Genomic DNA, 12230 nt, shown 5'->3' with positions numbered 1-12230 from the left:
GGTCACACCAAAGTCAGTTAGGCTTACCACGAGGGTCTGATAAACAAGTTTTTGGAGCTGCAAAAAGATGTGAGCTGGAACAACTTGATTTTCTTGCCTAGCGATGTCCCACTTTGGACAGATTTGCTTGGGTCGTTGGTTGTGGTTCTCTGGGGGTGTGCAAGTCCAAAATTCTTTTAAGTCCAACCTTTTCAGAGATTATTGGTAAAGTCCATTAAGACTAGGGGCTGTGCAGAGAGCTCCACTCTGCTGGCAGAGCTAACAGAGATTTTGGAACTCTGCGCTATGCTTGGAGTGCAGTGTTCATCCAGAAACTCTGCTAGCCCCGCCAGTGGAGCGAGCTCACCCGGTGCGCACTGCAGCCCAGTTATGGTCTACACAGAGACAGTCTGGGCTTGCGCGGTGTAGCCCATAACTGGGCTGCAGTGCTCACCGGAGCCCAGGAGCAGAGGGCAGAGGCCAAAGAGAGGCAGAGAGCTGGGCTGCTGCGGACTCGGAGTGTATGATGAGGAGAGGGGGACCCTCTGGAAGACCCAGGTAAGTCCTTGTCTCCTCTTTTGCGTTGTTTGTGCACACTGGTGCACAAACAAGGACTGAAACAGCAGCTTTTGCTGCCTACGGCCCTGGCCTGAATGCCAGCCGGGGCCGTAGGCAGTGAAAGCTTCTGTTTCAGGCCTCTTGTGCACCGGCCTGTCCTTTGTTCCCTGCACACGGGGCAGGCTGGTGCACAAGAGGCCTGGCAACTGCTGGGGCAGTTGCTGGCAGGCTAATACAAGTTAGCCTCCAGGAGCTTCAGGCAAGGAAAAGATAACTTTTTAAGAGTTACTTTTCCTAAACATGTAATAAAAATATAACTTTACCATTATATTGGACTATTTATAAATATGAAAAATAGTGGTTGAATCATTTTTTTCTAGCTGGTTCCGAACCAGAGATAACAAAATTAACCTGTGCTATTGTTTTGTCATAGGACAGCCAAGACTTTTTACAGTGAAACTAGATATTCAGGGCTTATCAGTGTAGGCACAAAGTAACATTACATTTCTGTATTCACACTTCTACTGCCACACTTTACCATGCACCCTACATTGTGGACTGCAAGGCCTATATAGAGGTGACATATTAATATTTACAAGAGAAAACGTTCCCATGTCAAAAAGAGAGATTTTGAAAGGTCAGGCTGCAGGTTTAAACTGCAGCAATCAGTTGACAGTGATGGGCTGAAGTCATGTTTTCCTGTGTTACACTAGTGCACGGTACCATAAGTTCTACAGCCCACAGGTGACAATTAACTTTCTAAGCAATGAGTGTATTTCTGCATCATGTATTATGGCCCAATAGGAATATTAAATATCTCAATCAATGGTAGTCAATTTTTACATGTTTAAGGGGTCAGACCCCATATACTGGCCACTGGACTTCAGAGTTCCAGTGTGCAAAATCTAAAACCAGGAATAAAACTCAGCACAAAAGGGGATGGTCACGCAAAAAGGGGCGTTTTCTGACACCAAGTCCATAGGGAATGCTGACATCCAGAATACTAGACAAGGCTAGCTAATCTGAGAAGCATCAATGTGAGTTAGTTCCCCTTCTCATTCTTTCTATTGCACAAGAGAGTGAGCTGGGTTCATGACTGTGTGTACTTCCTTGAAGTGAAACAATTTAACCAATAATAAACCCACAAAGCAAACAAACAAAGCACAATCTCTTTCTTCCAGACTGTCGACAATCAAGAAATGCTTGGTGCTTAGGAGTGGTGATCAGGACCAGTTTTTGGAAGAGCTTATATTTTCAGAATTGCACTCCTCCCCTCACACCTTTGGATCTTTCTGCTCGTGTCCTAAGGAAAAGTGGTAGTCCAGGATCATAAATATCTGTGCTTGAGAGCACAATTAGTTACATCCCTACCTCACTAATTGCATCTCCATCTTTTATGATCGTATCCACGAATTGTACATCTCACATGGATGCTGGCTAAGTACTCACAGGGGAGGGGTGAGGTTAAGAGAAATTTTGAGGAACTCAGAAGGTACGTATCAATTTAAACATTATAAAATGAAAGACCACTGGTCAAAATGGAAAGGGGACTTTGCATAATATCAGGATATGTTGCTGATTAAAGCGCAAGGATCAAAAGTTCCAGTTTCAGAAAATGTTAAGATCAGAACCAGAAAAAAACTGTGGAAGATGGTAGCAAGCCAAAAGATTTAAAAACACAGTGTAAGAGCAACAGGACAAAACCATTCCTAAGTAGAAAAGGTGAGTGATGGAGGAAAAATATGCAGTTTGTCTCATGCTCTACCTTCTGAGGGCCTCATTCAAAGGTCACCATTATCTATGAGATAACCCTGGCCTCACAGGGTTTCTTATACCGGAATCATCAGTAATTGCAGGAGGGCACAGAGCAGAGCTCAAGGAGAGATTGGTGGAACCAGATTTTAGGATATAACACTAGCCAATGAGATAGGGTGCAAGGAAACAAGAGTGCAGTGGAGAAGCCCCTATAGCAAAGCAGTCTCATTTCTACAATCCATCCAGCGATGGAGTGGCCATGGCAGATGAAATTTTGAAGTGTCACATTCCAGTGAGACCAGAGGTAAACTTCTTAGTTCGATACAATACTCCATTTTATACAGTGTGCTCTACAGTGTGATGAGCCCAACAGGAAAGCGAGGATTTTTTTTTTTTCAGGAAAAATAATTCTCATACACCAAGGTGGCATGCTTAATCATAGAATTCTGTCCCACACTGGGGCTGCAGTGCAATGCATAGAGGACCCCTCAACCGGGGCTCTTTAATCAGGATATTTTCACTGGACATATAGGGGGTCATTCTGACCCTGGCGGCTGGTGGCCGCCAGGGCCACCGACCATGGGAGCACCGCCAACAGGCTGGCGGTGCTCCCACGAGCATTCTGACTGCGGCGGTTCAGCCGCGGTCAGAAGCGGAAAGTCGGCGGTCTCCCGGCGACTTTCCGCTGCTCGGGGGAATCCTCCATGGCGGCGGAGCGCGCTCCGCCGCCATGGGGATTCTGACACCCCCTACCGCCATCCTGTTCCTGGCGGGTCTCCCGCCAGGAACAGGATGGCGGTAGGGGGTGCCGCGGGGCCCCTGGGGGCCCCTGCAGTGCCCATGCCAATGGCATGGGCACTGCAGGGGCCCCCGTAAGAGGGCCCCACGGTGTATTTCAGTGTCTGCAATGCAGACACTGAAATACGCGACGGGTGCAAACTGCACCCGTCGCACATACCCACTCCGCCGGCTCCATTCGGAGCCGGCTTCCTCGTGGGTTGGGGTTTCCCGCTGGGCTGGCGGGCGGCCTCCTGGCGGTCGCCCGCCAGCCCAGCGGGAAAGCCTGAATGGCCTCCGCGGTCTTTCGACCACGGAGCGGCCATATGGCGGTTCCCGCGAGGCGGGCGGCTACCGCCGCCCGCCTCAATCAGAATCACCCCCATAATGTGCTATTGTGTTAGTGTAGTGTCAGATGGATTAGAGGACTCATATTGTCTACAACTCCCTATAGGACTCTAGACCTATATTATGAGAACTGAGGATCTATGGCAAGATGAAAAACACAGAGGGCAAGTTGAAACTGAGGTGTTCTCTGGTCCCTCTCATATGGTCGACCTGTTTCACACTCTATTAGCTATGTTCAAGCTGCAATTCCCTACTTAGTATGTACAATTACTGCCAAAACCTAAAGTGATGTGATTTTTTTGATGCACACAGTACTATATGTGACATACCAGACAAATCCTTCCTACTTTTGGTGATTCGCGGGTTTCAACTAATATACCTGTCGGGAAATTAAGATATAACAGTACAAACAAACTTATTAATGGTATGAAGAACTTTGGGGGTCATTCTGACCCTGGCGGTAATTACTGCCATGGCGGAGGTTGGCGGTAGTACCACCAACAGGCTGGCGGTGCTCTGCCGGGCATTCTGACCGCGGCGGTACAGCCGCGGCCAGAAGCGGAAAGCCGGCGGTGTACCGCCGACTTTCCGCTGCCCATGGGAATCCGCCATGGCGGCGCAGCTTGCTGCGCCGCCATGGGGATTCTGACAGCCCATACCGCCATCCTGTTCCTGGCAGTTCACCCGCCATGAACAGGATGGCGGTATGGGGTGTCGTGGGGCCCCTGGGGGCCCCTGCAGTGCCCATGCCAATGGCATGGGCACTGCAGGGGCCCCCGTAACAGGGCCCCACAAAGAATTTCAGTGTCTGCTTTGCAGACACTGAAATTCGCGACGGGTGCAACTGCACCCGTCGCACCTTCCCACTCCGCCGGCTCCATTCTGAGCCGGCTTCCTCGTGGGAAGGGTGTTTCCCGCTGGGCTGGCGGGCGGACTTTCGGCGGTCGCCCGCCAGCCTAGTGGGAAAGCCAGAATGACCGCCGCGGTCTTTTGACCGCGGAGCGGTCTTTCGGCGGGAACCGCTTGGCGGGCGGCGACCGCCGTCCGCCGCAGTCAGAATCACCCCCTTTATCTCTTTCATATATGAGAATGATTCTACTTAGTCCCATATCATGCAGATGTGAGCAGACATATGCAATTCACTCATGATCACTGCAAGCAAATAAAAAAAACATATTTTTATTGTTTTATTAAAACAAGGTACAAACATTTGTAAAACAGAGTTCTCCATGTACATCGTGCAGGTTCAAGAGGTAGGGGACCATGCTAATAATGGGCAGTATTGGTGTGGTGGTGCTCCTGTGTGCAATTCTGCGGGCATACATTAGATGGTGTGAGGGTTGCACGGTTAGCTCTGGATAAAGTTCTATGACTCTGGGGATCAAAACTAGTTAGAACTGGGGAAGACCGGTTTTGCTGCCGTTGAACATATTGGAAATGACCTGCACTGAGACCCAGATTGCATGGCTTCCATATATAAATTATAGGGGTAAGAGTGAGGGGCACACAAGCTGGGGGCATCTGAGCCGGCTGTGAGGTGGGGTGGGGTCTTCTGAGAGGCTGGGGGTTCTACTCCTTTATTGTGTGGTAAGGAGTGGTCTCGGGGGGCCAGGGGGTGGGGAGAGCAGCTGGCCATTGTAGGTGCTCTGGTGGCGGCTCCCAGCTGTTTCCCCCGCACCGTCACAGGCGTCAGATGTCCGCCGCTCCCAAGCATCTCTGGTAGGGACTCTACTCAACATCGCTCCCTTGTCAGGTAGGCCCCGTTACGGTCGAGAGCTCAGGGGCAGGCACAATGTGGGCCAGCAGCCTAAGGAGTTATGACTGGAGCTGTGATGTGCCACCCCGGGGGGGGGGGGTTATGCACTGTCTGCAGTCCAGACCCACTCCTTGACCGCCCTGGGTGTTCAGCTATCTGGGGATCTCCTCAGGGTGGTGGCGACGGCCCTCTGAGAGCCCCAGGAAGCTTCTCATCAATGGCCATGAGTGGGGGCCCCCAATGGGCGACCCTACAAGTCTACTCGCTGTTCTGTCACTGGGGGGGGGGCTCCCCCAGTGCATCAGAGAAGTTGTAGCTGATTCCGGTCGGCTCCATGTAGTTCCTTCAACCAAGTGATGAGGCTAAGGGTGGTCCCTGCTCCTGCTGGGTGAAGCGTGATCTGTGGGTCCAGTGTAGGCCATCACTATCCCGGTCAGGCTGCACTCATCGACCCTGTCCAGAGCTGCCTTGTTTGAATGACCAGGCTGGACACCTCGGTTGCGGCCACTGCGTCCTTTTCAGGCCCCCATCCAAGGGGCCCACTTCGAGACTACGTGGCTTTGGGAAGACTGCTGGGCATGTGTCATGTGGTGTTGGCCGGCTCTCCTCAATCCTGTGGGCTACTTTTAGCCGCTCCCCCAGAATGTGCACCTCTGCCAACAGCCAAGCGCAGGTATGGTCACTATGAGCGACTCGCAACCATGTAGACCGCGATCGGCCACACCGCCTGGCTGCTCAATTCCACTCACTGAGCAGGCACATACCAGTGCATCTACTGCCTGTCTCCCGAGGTCCCCACCCCCTGACTCTGTGACTCCGGGATCATGACTGTGATGTCTCTCTTTGCGCACCCCCGGTGTCCCCGGTCTAGTAAGGTGCCGCCGGCTAGGTCACTGCAAGCAGGCAGGCCACGCTCACCAAGTGGCTCCGCACGAGCACAGTCACCTCTCCCTGGGCCAGGCTCACTCCCCCACCTCCAGGGAGCCTAGGTGCGATGTTGGCGAGTGTGCGCTGCCGGTGCTGCTAGGATATCACTGTAGGTTATGGCGGTCTGTGGCAGAGCTGTGCTAATGCCCATCCCCCATGCTGGCTGGCTTGGCCACGCCCCCTTACCAACAATGCATTCTTACCCCTTATGTAAGTCGTTTCTCCCCTTTTAGGATATGAATGAGCCGGCAAATGGGCATGAATAGCCCCTAAAAAGGGGAATTATTTTTATAATGGCAGTAGCTTTTCTAAAAGAACAAATGCTTTATAGTCAAAACCCAGTGGTTGCGGTCACCTAGAAGAGAGAAATAAAAGGGCTGGTGGAGAAGCATGGGGGAAGCAATGGGTGAGTAGGTCTGGAGGAGCAGGAATTAACACAGAGGGGGATGCGGGCAGCTATTGAATGGGGAAGCAGTAGTTCCTCGATTGCAAGCAGTGGAAGGAGACATTTTATCTAATCAGAACACAGTAAAGGAAATATTTCCCAGGTGCGGAACATAGAACAGGGAGAAAAACACTGAAGAAGCAGGGTAATGAGACAGACAAGGATGCTATCCAATCAAGAGCAAGAGACTGATACAAAGAGCAGTATATGTATACATTTTGATGTATTAGTGACAGTAGGTCATCAACAACAGCCATAGCTGTCTGAAGATAAAACTTCAAAAAAGGAGTAATTCAGTCGGTTGATTTAAAGAAACAAAAAGAGATACTGGCCTCAGCAAGAGGTCAGGGGAGCTATAGTCCATCCATTGAGCACATAAATTAGCATCTGTATTTATCCATACAAGCTTCCATAAAGAAAAAGAAAGCATCTGTTTTAATTTTATCATGGCCACCGACAAATAACGTTTTATTAAATTTCAGATCGAGTGTGTAAATAGATATTACCAGTAAATCACATTTCCAAATGTGCTTAAGAGGGGACGTTAGAGACCTGCAAAAAACATATAACAGAACATATCAAGTGGCTGCATTATCTTTGCCATCTTTGGACTTTATCTGCCCTTAATAAATATACTGAACTTTCATGGTTGGCTTTAGGGAAAGATGGACCCCATCACACAACCTTATTTCAGATCCCCAGAGTCAAGACAGAGCTGTAGGGTGATGTCTGCCAACTGTACCGGAGATAGGCCCTGGTAGTCCAGTAACACGCTGGCCCCAATCGCCACAGATCACCGCATACCTATCTGGATCGGCTACAATTCTAGAAATAGCTTTGGCTTTATGGGAGGCCTTTCACTACTACATTTCACCGGTCTCTCTACATGGCCAGCCAAGGGAACCTGCTGCTGCTTTCTCTCAGTTTACTTCTGGAGACAGATGATAGAGTGACATCATGGAATTCTTCCAGAACAGGGAAAGGGGAACAGTCTCGAGTCCGGACCCTGCTCATCTCACTGTAATGTTCTGGAATGCGTAGAGCGCTGTGTGTTATGTGCAGCCCTCCATTGCGTTTAAAGTTACATCTTTCTCTTAGACTGTCGTTTGCGCAGTCTTCCCTGTAGCGAGGAGGTTATGAAGATGCTGCCTGCAAAGATTTCTTTTAGTTTTCTTGAAGGTGCACCTAAAGAGAAACCCTTAAGAAAGCCACTACCATTGCTGCTGCATCTCCAAGCGCAGACTAAGCCTCAGTACATGGAGAAACCCTGATTACTTGAAGCTTCATGGGAGATGACCTCTCCAGAAGTCTCATTTCGTCAAGGCAGATTTTGACTATCAATTTTATCAGTGCTGGGAACTCCAGACATCTATTATTTGTCATCTACATTCTCTGACCATTCAGTGTCTCGAGGAGGTCTGATGCTGCATCCTAGCTTACAAGCACGACTAGTGAGTTTTTGTTTACGTCACCTGGAGGATCCCATTCCCTTCTGTCCTCTCCCCCTTTTTGTAGGCTCTTTGTTGGCTGCCAGAACCTACACAGTGAACCATTCCTCATCCCTTCATATGAAATTGCCCGCCGGATATCAGCAACAATTTTGGCCCTCTAGCTCACCCTGGCTGTTCCTTATTTGTTGAGATGGGGGGCTAGCTACATCTCTCACCCCTTTTGGTCTTCTATGCACTGAAACATTACTGAAGGCCCAAAACTGTACAGCCTTCCTCAGATTCAGGTCATGCCTCAGGCACACTATGTTTTCTTTCAAGATTCCCAAACATTTTACCAACATGCCCAAACACTGGTATATGAAGAGTTCTCCTACGTATAAACTTAGTTCATGGTATTCAATATTGTGTTCTACTACAGGATTGCACAATTATATGCCTTCCCACATGTGGAGAAAATAATTAATGCTTCCCACAGATATGCCATATGGTTTGTAAGAATATTATTTTGTTTCACAGGCCTGTACCATACCTGGTGTTGTTTGATTCCTTTGGCTACATATGTTCTATATATAAATAAGGAACATCACCAGACTCTCATCCCATATCCCCAACTAGAGTGGATGCTACACAAACTCCCCAGGAGACACCCTTTTTTCTACCTTTCTGTACACCAATGGTATAGTAGAGACTTGTGTATGTCCCTGCATGCCTGAAACGTGCACATATCTGCTACAGTTGGATGCCTACCTGGTTCAGGGAGGTCGACCTTAGGCATCTGGCTCATCAGGCAGCCTTGGTGAGGTACTCCGGTGCATTTCTGCTGTGTGTCCTGCCATTAGGTACAAAGACTTGAACTGAGATTGTGCATTGATTAGTTACTAGTGCAAGGCTATTGGAACTAAAATATTGTTTTCACATAAAGGCAATGTGAACTGTGGCCAACATTTTGGCTGTGGGCCCTTACGAGTTGGTTGATGATCTTGGGCAAGAATGCAGCTTAACAGTCCTACTAGAAGGAGCAGAATTAGAAGGATAGGGTTCCCTATAGCTTATACTGATTTACCTCGATGCAATCAACGCGCAGCCCTAGTGCATGATCACCATACTACACAATATCCCTCCTAGGATTTAAGATATAAATAGACCCAACAGTCAATGATGGTTCTGGCACTCCTGCCTCCTCTACATATAGTGAGGCAGGGGAAGTGACTCCCCTCGCTTGCTTCTCAATTGGGTTTCCTTACTTTCTCACCAGAAGAGGGTGAATCCAAGTTCAACCTGAACTTACCATGTGCTTTGTTGACTTCCTCACTCGATATCATCACATACATTGCTTCCAGCCTTGCACCTATCACCTACAAACAATTACTAGGAGCTGTGTCATTCCAATTAGGTCAGTGGAAGAAAGCCATAACTACAACCCCCAGAATGAATTAGGCTGGCACACAAAATTAGAGGACTGGAAACTGTGTCTTCTCTGTACTTAACGCACATATTAATGCTCTTTAATAGCTACCAACAACCGAGATAACCCCCGACCAACAGCACTGCTCTAGACACACTCAGCTAGCAAATATGCCATATGTGACTCACCCAACTGCAGTATCCAGAGTAAATACTTAACAGGGCCTAAAGAGAAGTGACAAACGGGTGGCCCATTGGTAGGCACCTAAGAGCATCTGCTAAGTGTTTGTCAGGGAAAGACGAAGATAGAGTGATGAAGTTAGAGTCCACCAGTATCCACTGCTTTCAGACAACCATGGCAATCAACCACTCAGTTCTTCCTCAGTCGAGTACTAAATCTGGACAATCTCTTTCTGGATGAACCTGGATGTATAGTCCCTTTTACATGTTGTAGTGTTTTAATGGATCCTTTGAATCATCACTGCAGTGAATAAAGTGAGCAAAATCAGCTCCAATTCGCCAAAAAATATGGTACTGGAGTGCTAGACGAACATCAACATGCACCAATGGAGTCTCAGCGAAACACAGTGGGCACACTACTTAAAGAAATGAAAGCTAGCTTACAAGTGATAGGTGGGAAGACCAACAATATGACCAGATTCATAGATCAACTAAAAAAACACATTGATAGGCATGATCAGGAAATAACTATAGCAGAGGCACTAATATCTGATCTAGAGGACTCCACCCTTAAGTCAGCAGATGCCCTATCTAAATTGTTGAAAGGGATCAAGATGATGAAACTACAGGGTGAGAATTGCGATAGAACAATGTGGAAGTAGCTGAGACTCAAGTGATATCCAACAAGGGAAAGTTCTGTGAGGACATGATAATATCGCGGTTTGGTCGTAAGGTGTTGATCATAGAGGGGGTGCACGGGTCCATAGCTCCCAGGCCAACTCAAGATTCTTTAACTGTGTGCCTTTTCATCGTGGGCTCCAATTAAAAGTGTCGCTGTGGCATTTTATCCTGACTTGAGCCTATTAGTCCAAAAGGTCAGACAATTGTACTTAAAAATTAAGAAACTGTTACCCAAGATTCAATGCCATATCCATCTAAGCTACGGTTTTAACATAAGAAGAAGGCACTCTTTTTTGCACAAGTAAAATCAGCACAGGAATTCATAGACTTGTATCTGAAGCCCAGAAGAATAAGGTCTGCATCTGACAGCCTGGATTTCTGCCATGTTACAAGAGCCAGTGGCGTAATCAAACTTAAGGGGCGCCCCCTGCAAAGTTCCTGGAGGGGGCCCTCTTCCCCCTGGGCCCAGCCAGGGGCCTGCTGCCTGTGCACAGTATACTGGGCTGAGGAGGCCCCTGGAACTCGCCCCCCGCACCGCCGGGGGCTTTGTTACCACAACTGACAAGAGCTGTGGCCTTCAAGGACAATGAATAGCAACGAGCTGCAGTCCAGTGTTGATTAACTATGTTAGCTGATAAGATAGACGAAATGTGTTCTTCTGTATGCATAGCATAAGTGACGCTGCAATTTTGGTAATGCGCACCTTGCTCTCAGTATTCTCAAATGAACTATGCTAATTCTTGATGCCTATATATCTGCATTTTAAATGTTTCCTCTGAAAAGTTATCTGATGTGACCATCCCTTGGGTAGTGGCTCGTCTTTTTGCATTGCAGTGATGGACATTTGTTGCCCGGCGCTGTACATATGCTCCTTGGGAGCCCCACGTTTGAGGTGCATGTGCCAAGGCGATGAGAGTCACTGCAAAGTTTCATTTTCTTTCTTTAGTTAAGGGTGGGACGATGGCAATATTTGGAGTTGGCATTTACGGGGGAGAAGGGGAGGGCAGGACTTTGCAGGGTGTTGCGAAATTGTTTCACTTGTTTGACTTCATCTATATTTCATCTGTACAAGACACCGGACACTGGACAATTTCAAAATGCAAGGAAAGGTATACTATCTACAGGGCTGGCATTATTTAGTTTTCGCTTTTGTGGTTATCTGAACTATTGCATGTTGAGAATCGTTGGCTGGAATATACATGGTGCTAGTAATCAGTGTAAAGCGCTTGAAGAACTTGCACATATTGATCGTCAGAGAATTGATGTTGTCATGCCTCAGGAGACACACATATTTCCACTAACGCACTCAATGTTTGTTCTACATGGGACCTCAACTGATATTTTCCCTCAGATTTCACATACTCTAGAGATGTAGTGACCATTATCTAAACAAGCGTTTCCAATGCAATGAGTCTCGCGTTTGCTCGAGTTGGAGCTATAAGCGTTGTAAATTCCTAACTGGACTTTTTTTGCCACACAAACTGAAAATAAAAAGTAAAACTGTTAACATAAGTGAGCCAATTCAAAGTGCTGCTGTGAGCGTGAAGGAGCGAGACAAAAGGAAAAAGAAGTTCGCTCCCAGTCAAAGTTATCAGCAAAAATGCCATTGATCCATGTAACAGGATCGATGGCCAAATGGTAACAAAACTGCCCTAAAGGATTTTTGAAAGGCAAGCCCATGAATGAGTGATAGTGATGGGTGTACAGTGGGAGTGGTTAACAGCCCAGATACATACAAACACATCGGAAATGCAGCGCTTGCGCGCTGCTATGCTCGACCTAAAAACAGCAAGCTCCATCTAGTGTGAATGGGTGGCCAATACACAGCATGGATGTCATTTAGGGGTCGCCAAGGGTCACAGCTGATACCCCTAGCTTGCCCCTTGTGTCCCCGGCACTGCCCTAGCGACCCCTGGCCTCAGAGATGGCAAAATTCAGTGTCAGGAGCACAGTGGCTGCCCGTCCTTAT

Source organism: Pleurodeles waltl, chromosome 9, assembly GCF_031143425.1.
Source record: "Pleurodeles waltl isolate 20211129_DDA chromosome 9, aPleWal1.hap1.20221129, whole genome shotgun sequence".
NCBI lineage: Eukaryota > Metazoa > Chordata > Amphibia > Caudata > Salamandridae > Pleurodeles > Pleurodeles waltl.
The sequence above is the reverse complement of the archived record's forward strand: the minus strand, read 5'-3'. Positions refer to the sequence as shown.